The sequence below is a fragment of the Chrysoperla carnea genome, chromosome 3, assembly GCF_905475395.1.
Source record: "Chrysoperla carnea chromosome 3, inChrCarn1.1, whole genome shotgun sequence".
Lineage (NCBI taxonomy): Eukaryota > Metazoa > Arthropoda > Insecta > Neuroptera > Chrysopidae > Chrysoperla > Chrysoperla carnea.
The window spans coordinates 31,562,296-31,579,379 of NC_058339.1; positions in this window are offsets into that span (position 1 = coordinate 31,562,296).

A 17,084-nucleotide genomic window follows, 5' to 3' on the forward strand; every position below is an offset into this window, starting at 1 on the left:
GAATTCTATAAGCATATCCCTACATCTGAAAAGAGAACTTACGTTATTATTTTTATGACTAATTTGAGTTATACAGTTGTGAAGTGCATAATACGGTCGGAAAACTATTAAAATAGAAAGCTATGGAATTTTATCCTCACTCGTGAGCAGTACACTTGTTACGTAGATCATAGTTATTTAAGTACTTTCTTACTGGGCTTGCGCTTGTTGCCCTCTTTCGTAAGAAATATGTTTTACCTAAAATCTCAACCAGGTCTGGGCGCTTTCTCTGCTTCTTAAAAATAAATGGTATTTGAGTAATACTATTGAAAAATCCAACGATTGAAAAACCTTCTTTATCTTTTTTAGATATTGTTAAGGATGTTGTTTTTTATTTATTTTGGTTCGAAAAGTTTGAGACTGAGGCATATGAAAACTTTGTTGTAAGTTTTAGCACACCTTATACGTATGACAAAAAATTGTAATTGATTGATTGATGTGTTCATAATTCAACTTAAAAATGAATTAATTTTTCATAAAAAGTTAAATATATTTTATATCATTGTGAATACATCCCTATATTCAATAAAATCATATTTGACTATAGTGACCTTTATTTTTTCGATCGTACTAATATTTAACAATTTTTTTTAAATTTCGAAGTATATATTGAAAAAAGATTATTTTTTTATTCACGCATATTCTCTTATCATAACTCAAGATAAGAGATGGTGTGTGTTTTGTTTCGTTACAATTGAATCATTTTTTGGGAACTGTAACTGTTCCCAAAAATGTTAAAAATTCAGGGAATCAGGTCCCCATGCAACAAGCCCATCCACACGAGCAATGTGAAGCTGTCCAAATTTCTACTCAAATTTTTGTCATACGTGTACCAAGACGGGCGAATCGGACGATTGATTTGATTACAAATAGTTTATTTATTACATTTTTGCCAAAAAAGATATTCTAACGCTACAACTTATGAGGTCTACAAATTTAAAACAATTCGATGAACCAACTTCATATTCTTATGTAATGGTAATCGAAAATGTAATAAATAATGTTCGAACACACATATCGACTAAAGATTATTCAATTAATTGTTTCTATTGAAAATGTATAATGTCTCTAATAATTATTTTATAATTTATTACTATTGGAAAATAATTCTATAGCCATTCGAAAACTATTTTCTTTCTTCAAGTTTCCACACTAATTTTGTATTGAATTGTTGAAAACAAAATAATCGATTAGTAATAAAAAAAAATAGTTCACTTTTTAATTTTTTTACCCAATTTCGAATATGGTATCGATAAAATATTTTTCGCAAGGTTTTTTTGAAGACTCATACAGGATACTTGTAAAATGTGCATGTCACATTTAAAAAGCATTGATTCCAATCATTCTAAATAGAATGTTAACTCTCATTATGTGTCTTTTAACTCACTTCCATTTAAAATTTTCATTTTCCAAATGAAAACGTAAATTAATATGAAAATTTTCTTCAGTTTTCTTTTTTGAATTTTTAATTGCAACACGAGAATGTTGTTTATTAATATTTGAATTTTTCGTTTTTCTAATGCAAAGGAAACACAAACACAAAAGCAAAAATTTTTTCCGTCACTCGCAAAACAATGAATTGGTTATTTAATTTATATTCTAACGCGCAAAAAAATTCAACAATTTGAAACCCATAATGCAGCTTAAAATTGGCAGAGCCCTATGCTTAAAAATTAAAAAGCGCTGCTTTCCTAACAGCTTATTTTATCAGTGTAATTGATGGAATGCGCAAGAAATACGTTATACAACTTTTTTATTTACAAACTTTTTCCAAATCTTTCTGTTAAAGTACTTTGTTATTTAATGACCTTGCCCTTTTTGACCTAGGTCCATTTTTGTGATAGTATTGAGTCAAGCATAATTGACAGTCTGTACAATATTACTTATACGTTCTATACTTGAAACGAAACGAAGATATATATACACAAATATCTAAGAACGAAGGAAAGCAATCTAAAAGAAAGTGACTCCTTTGCCAGTTATCGTACGTATCAGCAGCATTCTACACCAGATTCACAATTGACATAAACAATTGACTGAGTTAATTGTTGAAATACCATGTTAAGACAGTGTTGATTACTCTGTCACATTACACATACATACATGTCACACATATGTAACTGATAATCCCATATAGTACATACTATACAATTTGCACATAATTTGCGCTCTCACGGGTAAACAGTGATGTTTACGAAAATATGTTTCAAACAAAAGTCGTTTATTTTTTTATAAGGAACATTTTTTATATTTAAACTTTTGTTCTATCTCTAACAGTTATCAAGATGGGTCCTACTGACCCCAGACCAAATTACCCTATGTTGCTCATTTTCGAACTCGACCTCACTTTTTACGTCCTAAGCGCGCTATAAAAATTTCAGCTTGATATCCCTTTTCGTTTTTCGAGTAATCGTGATGACAGACGACAGGCAGACAACCGGAAATGGACTAATTAGGTGATTTTATGAACACCTATACCAAAATTTTGTTCATGGTATCAATATTTTTAAGCGTTAGAAACTGGGAACTAAACTTAGTATACCTTGGAATATTTCATATACATGATATAAAAATATTAATTATTTACAGGTCGTTAGAATAAAACAGGGATGCTAATTTTGTCTTTCGGCATTACTAATGCAAACTTGAGAAACGGAAAAACTTTAATAAAAGTTGTATTGGCGCGCCGGCAACAGAGGCGCATCTATACTGATGTAAAAAGTTCAAAGTTGAATGCATTAAAGCTCTTATGCAGTGGCAGGTATATACATGGTATTTTTATTTTATTTTGAACTACTTACTCACTATACCTAATACCTCTATTGCATACTTCAAATCTATGTAAGGTAAAAAGAATTTCTTCGTTCTGTATTCTTCTCACCCCATTTTATTTATTACCTTTCAACTTTTTTTTAACGTTTTTAATTCGATATATACATGGAATACATATATTGAATTGAACTTTTTTTACTGTTCGATTAAAGCTATTCTGATAAGTTTTAAAAATTCAATTATGTGTTAAAGTTTAATTACATAGATTTCATTTAGCAGGTGATTTAAAACATTTTACAAGCGGGCAAAAATATGTCATCACTTTGACCTGGAAAACGTTTCTAGAATCCTCCTATAATTTTCTTTCGCTTTTCAAACCGATTTGAAAAAGAACGGGAAGTTTTTGTTTCAGTTTTGCATCTTTTATCGATAGCATAAACGGCGTCAAGATTCAATTTTCATTATTTAAAATAAAATCGATAATCTTCATTTTCCGAACCAAACGTGATTGAGAATTATTTTGAGGGATGTTTCAACAGATGTTAGTAGGGGAGAGTGGAGGAATTTCAAACACTTAAAGAAAAATGAAAATTGTGACTTTTATTCAACGATTTTTGTGGCTTGCTAAATCTCATGAAGTAGAAGTGTACTCTGATTTTTGTTACTTGATAGCATGGCAAATAAAGCCTTATTTACATTAACTGTCAAAATAATAAATAATTGAATTAATTAAATATATTGAATAAATATGTATATATATTCTATATTTCTCACAGACAATGAATGGAATTCATGCAGTCAACAAAGAGTTCGATGAGTAGAGTTCAATAAAAAAAAGTTTCTATCAAGTAAAATAACATAAAAATTTAGGCAAATTCAAAAGTAATATTTGTTCTTCAGCAAGAGTTCTCAAAAAAATAAAAGTTTTTGCAACAATCATAATTCAAAAATATAAATATCAAAATATTTTAATTTTATTTGCGAAAGAGTGTGATGCGCTTAGTCATCCCTATTTTAAATGAGAATAACTAAAAACGTAGTACATGGCATGGTGAAATAAGGAAGTAATTTATTATATGATATCATATTCAGATATCATGAAATCATACAATCGATATTTACAACAAACAAAATTCGTCATTTTGATAAAATTTATTTTCAGTCATTTGACAATATTAGTTGTTACTCGTATATATAGAGACGTTAAAATGAATTTCAAATTTTTTGTATCACTTTTGTACATCCTGAAGAAATTGAAACAATTTTCTATCTTGATTTGGCTTAAATTTGCAGTTAACTGAGAATAACTAGCATATTTCAGCTGTATGTTTGAGTAAAAAGGGATTTTTTCTTAGACTTAAAATTGATGTTAAACCTTCCTAAGTTAATTTTTTTCACCGCTTACATCAAATAGTAAAATTTTGCAAAGCGTATTTTCGAGTTCCTCTATTACATAACGTAGATGTTGTAATAATATTATATCAGCACGCAAACAGCCAAGCACAGAGGAAAAGTAGCTGAAGAGAGATTATGAAGGTGAAGTAATGAACATCAGCTTGTCTAGACTGAATTTTGATGTGGCAGTTACGTTTTGAGTATGTGGCAACTAAACTTTTTACTCCACAAAATAACAAACATGGCTTTTTTCACATTATACGGTCCTGATCGACATTTTTAGTGAGAAAAGAATAGTACAGTCCTCTTTCACATTCCGTTATAATAGGTTGGCTGATAAGTCCCCGGTCTGACACATAGATGGCGTCGCTAGTATTAAATGCATATTATTTTTATATAGTACCAACCTTCAAATGATTCGTGTCAAAATTTGACGTCTGTAAGTCAATTAGTTTGTGAGATAGAGCGTCTTTTGTGAAGCAACTTTTGTTATTGTGAAAAAAATGGAAAAAATGGAATTTCGTGTTTTGATAAAATACTGTTTTCTGAAGGGAAAAAATACAGTGGAAGCAAAAACTTGGCTTGATAATGAGTTTCCGGACTCTGTATTTTTTCCCTTCAGAAAACAGTATTTTATCAAAACACGAAATTCCATTTTTTCCATTTTTTTCACAATAACAAAAGTTGCTTCACAAAAGACGCTCTATCTCACAAACTAATTGACTTACAGACGTCAAATTTTGACACGAATCATTTGAAGGTTGGTACTATATAAAAATAATATGCATTTAATACTAGCGACGCCATCTATGTGTCAGACCGGGGACTTATCAGCCAACCTTATGCCGTTCCTTTTAATATGCCGTTCAGCAGCGGTCAACTTCCCCTGCGGCACACAGCGCTCGACTACTTAGTGATTTACGTGACCAACAAACATGATTTTACGTGGACAAACAAATGTGAGGAAAAAATTGGTTAACTCTATAAAATCGTATTATTTATTTGTTTGCATTCATATTATTTGATAAAATATGATAAAAATATTTTGTATTTTCATTACACATCAAAATCATAAATTTTATAATCACAATTATATTTTTAAATATTATTTAGTTTGTATATCTACATTTATTTTATCGAATTTATTAACTATACATAGATAATATTCTATTTTTATTCCATTTTAATATTGATTCCTAATTAGTCCATTAGTGGTGTGGCCTATTTTTAGACCCATGTATTATTTAATAATGAAATTCATATAGTTTTGTTTTATTCTACCACATTTTTTTTCGTGACGATTAAACTTACTATTTTTATTGTTAACAATGCTAAAAATTCATTTCAATTATCAATAATTTTCTTTTTTTGAACTTAACAGTTTTTAGTTTTATATCCTACAAGGAACTTCAGTTTTAGTAACTTACACTTTCATAAAAGCATTTTGACTGGCTAGTTAAATTGAGAGGGTCGAAACAAACAAAGAATACCTGAATTATTTGATTTTGAAAAAAATTTTTTGGTGAAAATAGAAGATTCTAGAAAGATATTTAAGGCAGAAGAGCATTTTAAATAATTGAAGGAAACTACAATTGAATACTCAAACAATTTATATGTCAAATTTAAGGTCCCTTTAAAAATGGGCATGAATTTTGGCAAAAAAAGAGTCTCTTTGGCAAAAAAAGAGTAAATAATAACATAAACATTTCAGTATTTATTATTCATTTACAATTTTTTTTAAAATAATTTTGTGTAAATATTATGATGAAATATTGTTCAAACAAAATAATTTAACCTACATAAATAAGCTAACTGATTGTTGTGAACATTAAAGTATAATTAGGTCCGGAGCCATGCTTACAAATTGACAATTAGAAGTAATTGGTTGTTTTTCAACTGCTTAGACAGGCCTGTGCCCATAAAACTTAACCAATTACACCGACACTGTGTATGTTTTTTATTACCTTGCAGCCAGCGTCTTACATAAAATAGTAATCAGCAGGTGTTGTTTTTCACGTGGCTCGCAAATTTTTATTGCACGTCCAAATTTCAAAATGAAAAACATCCCTAGAATGGCAAAAAGCGGATATCTTTCAATTTGAAGCTTGAGTACCGTAATCAAAAAGCTGAGCCCTGCGAAAACGAACGTCTCGTCAGAGAATTTTTTTATATAAAGTTATGACAATAACGATTCTTAACGATGTTAAATCGATTTTGGATCGTGTGCATTAAGACTAAGCCTCTCGAACTTCTTAAACACCCAGCCTTTCTGATAGGAGAGCGAAATATAATACCTAGCTCTAGACTATAACCACATACAACCAAGTCCTATAGCATGTCCTATGACGTATACATGTTATAACAGCCAGCATTACAGCTTTGTGTATTTTTTTTATGTGCTTAAAAAAGTATAAATTGTATAATCTGATTGAAATCCATGTTGATAAAATAAATAATAAAAATTTAAACTTTTAATTGTAATTTTTTTTTTTTTACATTTTATAGTTGTGCTAATTAATTAACCGCAGCATTGTTTTTTGTTTTTACCATTAGAAAAAATTATTTTTAATTTTCAAATTTTCTATTGACTCATATAGTTTAATTAATCAAAAGTTTTAGGAATCTTTGTATGCAATGAAGGAGCTATATTAAATCCCAAATTAAACATTAGTATATTTTAAATTAAAAATTGCTTACATTCGACTATTTATTTCTTTAGTATATCATCGAAAACATTTTCAAGTCATTTCTGTACATAATTTAACGTTTTTCAATTGGTTCTGTACTTCGACCTAAAATAAAATTTGTACACTCTTGTGAGCTACTGACGTTTCAGCGGACTCTTTAAAGAAGTTCTTTATATTGAGTTTTTAAAAAGTTAGATACTGTGTTCGCTTTTTGGCATCAATGACGCTAAGTTGTGAAGACTAACGTGAAATTAAACAGCTTATAGAATGAAAATCATCTAAGTCTATAACTATGGCCTAACAGAACCGTGGAATAAAATAATGTGTATGTTATAAATGAAACAAGTCAAAACAAACAATAAGATGAGTTAATTGATCAAATACCCTGTATAGACAGTATTTTTAAAAATTACCTAAACAAAATTTAGTTTAAAAATACCAAAACATTTATGTCGAATAAAATGGTGGTTCTTTTATATTCTGATGAGTTTTGTGAGAGATTATATATTTTCACTAATTTCATTACTTAGTATTTGAGGAACCCTACAAATCAACCATTTAACTTAAATACTTTTAGAGAAAATGGAAACGAAACTTTTTCCCAAATTTGCACCCATGCGCGAATATTTAAATCAAAAGCTGTCTATGTTTAGATATGGAACATTTTTTGAATTCAAACTTTTATTCTATCTGTTATGTATTAGAAGAGTCCTACAGACTAGTTGGATAATGTTCTCGTTTATGAACTTAAGGTCACTTTGTGCTTTCAAAACACGCCATAAATATTTTAGCTCCATATCTCTTTTCGTTTATGAATTATTGTGCTAACGGTGGGCTTGTATACGGGCAGACAATTGTAAATAAACTAATTAAGTGATTTTATGAACGTCGATATCAAAATTTTGCTTTTAGCACAAATATAAAGCGTTACGAAACTTAAAAACTAAATTTCATATACCTTGATATATTATACATATACAGGGTAAAAAATTATTGTTTGAATTCTAATTATTTCTTTCACTTTATCATGTTCCAAGTTTTTTGTATTACACTGTACATGAAAAGATTTTTCGTCTAATTATAAAAAATAACAGAATAAAAAATGCATGAATATTATAATTTTCGTGAATCATATTTCACATTCTAAACATAGCACATATTTTTTTTAAAGTAGCCACCAGGGTACATAAGTTTTATAGTCGTGCCGCCGCCAATAGAATACCACCTCTTGTTTCAACATCAACAACAACAATAACAACAACACAATCAATGAACAATAGTAAGAATCAGTTTTAGAGGTGAGCGTGGCTGGCTATTGACTGCGTGTTTTGCGTGTTGTTAAACGGTACGTTTTTGTATAAATTAATATACGTGTATATTATTATAATTTTTTTTTATACATATTTGACGTTATGACTATAATAAAAAATTTTCAAACAAGCTTCATTTTCATAAGTCGGAGGGTCGGTCTGCACATTCAATATACATAATTTACACACGTGCGATTGTAAGAATTTTAAAATAGAACATATTTTATGTTTGGATCGAATTTGTTACGTCAAATTCAATTCTAGTTTTAATTTTATTGAAATTATATGAAAAGCATTATTCATTAGAAGAACTAAATCAAAAATAACTTGGCCTTTTATTACCTGAGAGAAAAGGAATTGGATTGGCAATTTTTGCATGGCGTCTAAGAATTTCAAGTGAGAGTTTACCGTTTGTGTTCTTCAAAACTGTGTGTGTGTGTTATGTACTTGTTTTATTGCAAAATCTCTTCTCAACAAATAAATCAGACAATTTTGAGGGGACTCCAAAATATTTCTGATTAATTTAGAATAATAATCTGTTCAACTCCCGGCTACTATATCAGTCTTTCTAGTTGTTTATTAAAAACCAGATTTACGTTAATCCACTGAAATATGTGTTCTTGTCTAGATATACAGGTATTCGTGGTGAGGCAGAGACATTTGCGATATTGGAAATGCTGTAAAAAAAAATCCAATGCCTTCAAATTAACTTTTTACCATCTTAGTACATAAACAACCATTTAAGAAAATTAAGAACCGAAGAAAATTAATTGTGTTTTAAAGCTAATATTAATGTGTTTTTAAGTAAATGCATTTAATTTAGTCGATTTATTTTATTTCCTAATAAGTTTTTTAATCTAATAAGATGACATACATCTAGACGTAGACGTAGTGTCTGTCTGTGGCATCGTAGCGCCTAAACGGATCAACCGATTTTGGTTTTTTGCTATGTTTTAAGTGGAAGTTTAATGTTCGTATCCGAAAAACTGAAAAATTGGTGATAATCTTAAAAATCGGCTCAGTTTGCAAAAGGGTTCAAGGAAAAGGTAATTAAAATAATCAAAGATAATTAAATGGAGTGTATTCTTAGATATGTTTCAAATGCGAGTTTAGGGTTCCGTACCCAAAAAAATTGTCGGAGTTTTATTCAATTTGATAAATTTCACTTGTGATCATGATCATCTATAGCGTACCCACAATACTAGAGTACCCAGTATACAAGTTTGTGTAGAGACCAATCATGCAAAGCTGAAATTACTAGGAATTACTAGGTTTCACAATGTTTTTACTGTGAGAGGTTACTGCAACTGTAAGTATATCTGCATTATATTAATGCCGTCAATTGCATTTAGATCAATGTCGTCAATTCATTAATTTAAAAAATATATAATCGAAATCAGGTGTATACGGGGCTGACTGAAATAACATACAAACTCCAACTAAAGTTAGGGTATGTTTCAGATAAGGTTCAGATAGGTTTTACGAGTTTGAAGTGTCCGTATTTTTGAGTGAGATGATCTGATAACCCTATTAATAAACTGTGTTATTTTTTTTCTAATTAGAATGATTTTATGTTGTCAATGATAATAGAAATTTTTGAAAAGAACAACATATTTGATAAAAGTCAAGTTATAATGATATAGTCATATTTTTAATGATATATTTTTAGGTGTAACATTGATAAACATAAAAAATACTTAAAATTTGTAAAGTGTGTACGACATTTTCAAATGGTTTTTTTGTAATATTTTCAAGTAATAATATGTTGTTTATGTTCAGATACTTATCTTTACGTGTGATAAGTATATTAATCTTAAACACTTAAATAATATTATATAGAAAAATTATATATTTTATGAAATTATTAATGTTGTCAAGTGCGCGTTTCTTAGTACGTTGTGTGAAGAACTTTCTTTCTATATGCTTATTGTATGATTGATTGTTTAATTTATAAAAAAAGGAAATTGCCTCTTATAAATACAAACGCGATTTATTGCACCGGCAATTTTTAATTGCTATAATTTGTCTCTCTTAAATAAAAATGTGTTTCCCTTATCTAAGATTATAGTATATAATTATAGTATGTATCTTTATTTGCTTTAAGCAGTACAACGTACTAAAACATCAACCAATTTTTACTTTTATCTTCGTTAATTTTAGTAAAAAGTTTTTGAAATGTTCTAAGAAAAATTACACTCGCAAACAAACACGTTCAACGAATCGAAGGTTTTTGGATCAAAATTACCCCATCCACCGAGCTTCACCAAATTCCAAAACAAAATTTTGTTTCCCGATTTTTTCAAAGGGGTATCCCTTGAAAAAATTGCAAATCATTGAAAAACTTTTTTATCTCCAATTTGGATAAGACTCAGTATTTAAGGTAATATTCACTCATAAAGTACAAAAATTGCGTGCATTTGACGACTGGTCGAATAGTTTTTGAAATACGGACTAAAATCGATCCAAATATTGCGATATTTCAGAAACTCTGTATCCAATCATTAAATTAACCTGATTTTTATACTTTTGGGATCAAAATTACCCCACCCACTGAGTTTCATCGAATTTTAAAACAAAAATTTTTTTTGAAATTTTCTCGATTTTATAAATCGAAAAATAAGAAATATAAGCCCCTTAAAAAATTGCAATAAAATCGAGAAATTTTTTCTTAATCTCCATGCCTTATTCTAAGACATGATTAATTTTTCCTGTATCTTCTTATACGCAAACGAACATACACGTCAAAGATACTAGGAATAAAGCAAAAAAATCACCAAATTTTTTTTTTCATAGTATAATGCAAACAATCCAAATGATGAATTTTTCATTTACTTTCTGTAACATTCTATATTGAAAGTACATTTATTATAAAAACAAGTGAAAATAAACAATTGGCTGAGTTAAATGTTGAAATACCATGTATAGACGGGTTTGATGACCCAAGTGTTTGGTATTTTACGTCAAATAAGTAAAGAAAGATATCCACTCTTAAATAGCCATACACATGTAACTGAAATTCCCATATAATACATACTAAAAAGTTTGCGCCCTCGCGGGTAAGCAGTGATGATTATGAAAAAACGTTTCAAACACGTTGTTTATTTTTTTATAAGGAACATTTTTTACATTTAAATTTTTGTTCTATCTCTAACGGTTTACAAAATGGATTCTACCCGATTGATGCTCTTTTATGAACTCTACGAAGCACGCTATAAAAATTCCCAACTTGATATCTTTTTTCGTTTTTATCGTGACAGACAGTCAGACAACCGAAAAAGGACTAATTAGGTGATTTTATGAGCACCTGTACCAAAATTATGTTGGTAGCATCAATATTTTCAAGCGTTACAAACTTGGGACTAAAGTAAGTGTACCCTGTATATTACATATATACATGGTATAATAAGGGGGAAAATCATATAATATAATATGAATAAATTATATTTTTTATTTAAACATTGTAGGTACGTATACCTACAATAATTGTTTGATATGCCCACGGAGGTTTATTTATTTTATCGATTTTGTTTTTATTAGGTTTTATGTTTTCAAAGGAGATACCAAAATAAATTTTTATATTTAAAACAGTTTTTTTTTTTTTTAGTGAAACTGGTATTACTTTAGTATTGGTGAACAAATACCTTCAATATACCTGAGGGTAATTGAAAACATACGGTGGTTTTATTTATAATACATGATGCCACAAATGGGATTTTGTTTTAAGGTTGTTGTCTCGCTATGGGCTTAGTGTCAGAAAATTTTGAATTTACTTAGTACTTATTAAGGAGGGCATAAAACAATTTTTTTTTCCATTTTTAATCAAGACAATAAACTCAAAAACTATGCCAAAAGAGTAAAAAGGAGACGACAGTGCTGGGAATACATATTTTATGGCACAGAATATTTAATTAAATTATCATGGTGGTATGATTTTTCTGGCATTGAACTTGAATATTTTCTAAAGAAGTCTAAAGTGCTAATTCAATACGAAATGTAACGTGATTTGATCCTCAATCCTCTCACTTCAATTCAAATTACAATCATCAAGGATCTCAAACTTATTTCTTATTAAGCATATAATTATACAGTTTCCTTAAAAATCAGAAATCCATTGACCGTCTTTAACTCGAGATAAACTTAACAGTCTCGAAAACAAAATACTTTTTTTTATAAGAAATTAAGATTTATAAGAAATTAAAAATATGCAATTTACATAAATAAGTAATATGCATTTTATAATTGCATTTTAAATTGACCGTAAATATACACAATTCACAATTCAGTTAATAGAGCTGAAAATGATTCCAAGCTTGTCACTCGGGGGTTTTCGGGGATAGGCACGAATATCGCGACAAAATCGGACACCAGGTACCTTGTTCTTAGGATACCCTGAGCTCCAGGTACCCCGAAAACCAATTATTTCACGAAATTCATATTCAACGACCTCAAATACTCCCGAGTTACGAGTTAAAACTGATTAAATAACGAATTTTCCGAAAACATTAACCGAATTGTGAATTTAGTATATTTACGGTCAATTTAAAATTCAATTATAAAATGCATACTATTTATGCAAATTTTTAGTTTCTAACATATCAATTTAGTTCACAAAAATTTCCTGACGGTATAATGGAATGTTAAAACCCCATTCAAATCCGTCTTGTTGTTCAAATTTTCGAACTTCAATGTGTCCTATTCGCGACTAAAATTTGAATCATTAACAAGGAGAGTATAGGAGAGATTATGCTTTTAATAAGTTTTTTAATTCCAGAAAAAAGACTTCAACAATTTTCGAAATAAATATGAACATTGATGTATTTGTTAAAAAAAGAAAACCCAAAATTTTGAACCATTTTATTGTTGAGATATAATACCATAAAGTCAATCATTTTTATTGCTGAACAGAAGCTTTGTAATGCCGTGTAAGAGGAAAAAATGACGAACACAAGATATTCATTATTTTAATACAAAGTAGGTATTTCACTCCAATATAGAATATTCACTCCAAACTCTTCTTTTTTTTTAATGAATTTATAATTTAATTAAAAGGATAATAATATTATAAAGCTACAATTTAAAATAATACGCTTTACAAAAATTCATATATAATGACGTAAGTATATTGAAGGATATTTTACTTTTTATTTTTACTTTTTATTCAAATTAAAATATTATAGTACAATCAAGTGGGCACATACTTTAATAAATTAAAACCACTTGTAAAGCTTAAATTGAATTTTTTTTAATTCTATAACTGTGATCATGTTGTGCCTAATTTATTTTCTGATCTCAAAATATTCTATGGAATCTATTGTTAGCAATTTCATTAAAATGGCTGAAGGTTAGATACGTTGATATTATGTCATATTGCAACATCTCAATAAGAGTGGCATGTTTCGATATATAATACCTATTTTAAACTGTTAAAAAATTGTTAACATATTTAAGGGATAAGACACGGTATGCTTAGGGTAGCGGGTTCGATTCCTGCCGTCGCAACAAAATTAATTTAATTAATAGTTGTGATGGGCTGGTGTAGTGCATGGTATATGCATGAAGGAGGTCTCTGAAATTGAGGAGATGGTAAATGAAATTATCAGCGGAAAGGTGATAAAACACATATATGGTATCACAAAGGGCTCTATAGCCTAAGTGTGTCCTTCGTGGACAGCCAATATAACCTAGCCTAACCTAACCTAAGGGACAAGACAAATCAAATTTCATGGACAAAGGAACAAATTATGACTATTGTGTACTTTTTATTACAATATGTGGGTTTACTTTATAATCCTCTCAAATTTTATCAAAATTCCCATTGGTTTATTGCCAATGGATAAAAATGAAGTAATAAAATGAACAAACGTCGAAATAAATAAAAATTCGACCTAAATTTTAAAGAAAAATTATAAATTCCTTTTGTGCTAAATATTCTTCTATATTTGAAGAAATCGATTAAAAAAAACTTTCAAAATTGTTGAAAATAAAAAATTATTCATTTACTATTGGAAAATTGAGATATATATTTTTTTTAAAGATGCATATTTTATTGCATAGAAATTGAATCTGTTATTCAAAAAAGAAATTTGTATTTATAAAATTACGAAGTTTAGTTCTTCTCTTAACCTCACATTCTTCTACTAATAAAAAAAATCGATTTCGATAGTAAATTTCCTTCTTCAAATGACCTATTTTTGTTTGTAACTGTAGTTTGTTTAAAATGGAACTCCTATGTGTAACTTGGACTCCTATTTATACAATAAACATATTTTAAAACAAACAAATTCATATATTTTTACTGTTGAAAATTTAAAAAAAGAGGTAAAAAAGAGACTCTTAGTACTTGCTACCTTATTCAAACGTGAATAGTATAATCCAATAGAATACTTTAAACTAATCAGAATTGTTAATTTTTCATGACATGGTTTTGAATTTGTAAACAAGTCCTTGAAAACTACGTTATTTCATACTGAGGATAAATATTATCAGATGTTTTGCAAAAACACTATAAACAAATTACCAGAATTTTGCAGGCGTGTGCTAAAAAAGTAATATTTTGCAATCATTATAAACTTGACAATATACAAATCAAATAACAATTTTAGTATTTAGTTTTTATCAACCAAAATTATAAAAATTATAAATTTTTTATTATCACTCATAAGTATTTTACGTTACTTGTATGATTAGATAATAATTATTAAGATAATATAATTATCCTAAAACAAAGCATTTTCAAAATAATCTTGGAGGAATTAATTTTAATGGAAAAATATTAACTTGTTTAGAAAGGTAGATTTGAGCCTATCCAATCTACAATCTCGTTATTAGAAAAGCTACCGGGGTATCAATCGAAGTTTTACTATTTGTGAAATAATTGAGTCCTTTTAAATGAAACAATTGGAGGGAGAAATAAATTCTTCTCTGCTTCTTTCGTGAGATCATTTTAGCTTTAGTGTTTAAAATTTAGGTTCATATCTGTGCTGTATTGATTTGACTGATCCAATATCTATATACAACTACATTGATACCCGCCCGCTTCGCTGGGCTTAAAAGTAAAAAGTAAAAACCACCGCTTTATAGCCGCCACCCTCTCTTGATATACACAGTTTTCAATTTTGTTAAATGTAAAATAGTCATAATTCATTGAGTATATCAGAATAGTTGGTCATGATTTATTGTTTGACATTTACTATTTTAAATTTTTGCAGAATTCTTTAATTTATGGATCAAAATGATGAACATAGATCTCTTCTCTATCTATAATCATCATTTCGAGCCATGAATTAAAGATTTCTGTAAAAAATTTTAAAAAATGATCAATGTCAAATTAAATTTTATTTTTTTTAAATATATATTTATAAATTATAGCTCATGTGTTATTCTGATATATCAGCTATATTGCTGTACTAGTTTTAGCGTGAAAGCGTAACAAACAAACAAACAAACATTCTTATTTTTACATTTATAATATATAGGCCATAGGGATAGGGATAGGGATAGAGATAGGGATATTTATGGGAATACAAAATATTTTAAACAGAAACTGTTCTTCTAGGCATAAATAGTAGGATGAATACATGAAAAAGAGCAGGTAATACCTGCCACATTACAAAGATAATATTAATCAAAAAGTTTTAGTTTTTCCACCTTCAAGAGTTTGTGAACTCTTATTTAAGAGTACCACACATGTATCATCTATAAGTGGTTGTCAAAATTAATAATGATCATTGCGTATTAAGGTATTAAATGTAGGTGGTGTTTAATTAATGAAAATAAGCTTATTGTGATTTTTATTAGGGTATTAACTGATTAAGTTAAAGATTAAACATGTTATTAATATGATTAAATTTTTTAAGAAAATTGGTAAGCAATTTTATTAGGGTTCCGTTAATATAAACAAATATGACCTTCCTCATCTCTTCGTGCCAAAAATGCCACCAAAACAGGTAGGTATTTCTATATATATATATATATATCTTTATTTGACATAAATCAAAATAAGCTACACAAATTGCACAAATTATTAAATCAAAAAGGACTATACATGTTGATTGAAAAATTAAACAAAAATAAGAATAGTCTTAATTATTACAACCATAAAAAAAATAAAAAATAAAAACATAATAGAATAAAAAAATTTTAATAAAAATTTATAAAAACATGGGCGGTTTCAATGGAGGTAAGCGTTTCTTTTATTTAAAATAAACCTTAGAAAGGCGACCACCGGCTTAATTTTTTCAGGCTCAGAAACGTTTAGTATATCTTCCGCAGTGTACATTTTAAACTTATTAATATCCTGCCTTTCTTTTCCTTCTACCCCCGGACAGTCTTCTATCAAATGCTTCACACTCTCGGCTGCATTACACAAAACGCAAACTCTTACTCCATTAACTTTCACGCTATTCCATCTAAAACCATACATTCGAAAACTAGCAATCACATATCTTTCATTCCTCTCACATATACTTAAATATTTGGCACCTTGAACGTAGTGGTCTAGCATAGCAAACATGCTCAGACTCTCTTTGCTCCTGATATCTTCCAGATTTCCAGTCAGAGCAATCTGGTTTACCACTCGTTTCACAGATGCTTTGTCATCCATTTCAATCACACCATTTAATCCTCTTTCGTTCAATAACTCATTCAGCACACTCATTGTTCTGTCATTTATACATGTTATTTGCAACCTTTTATCAGAGTTAATTATTCTATTACGATAATTGATAGCTTTTTGAATACAGAGATATTCAGCGTTCCTAACTCCAAGCTCTAGATTAACTGCAGAGTTTGGCGTAGATTTGGATACACATAGTAATTCCTTATAGAAATTATGCAGGACCACATTAATTTTTTTAAATTGGTTGTTGTAATTGTTACAATT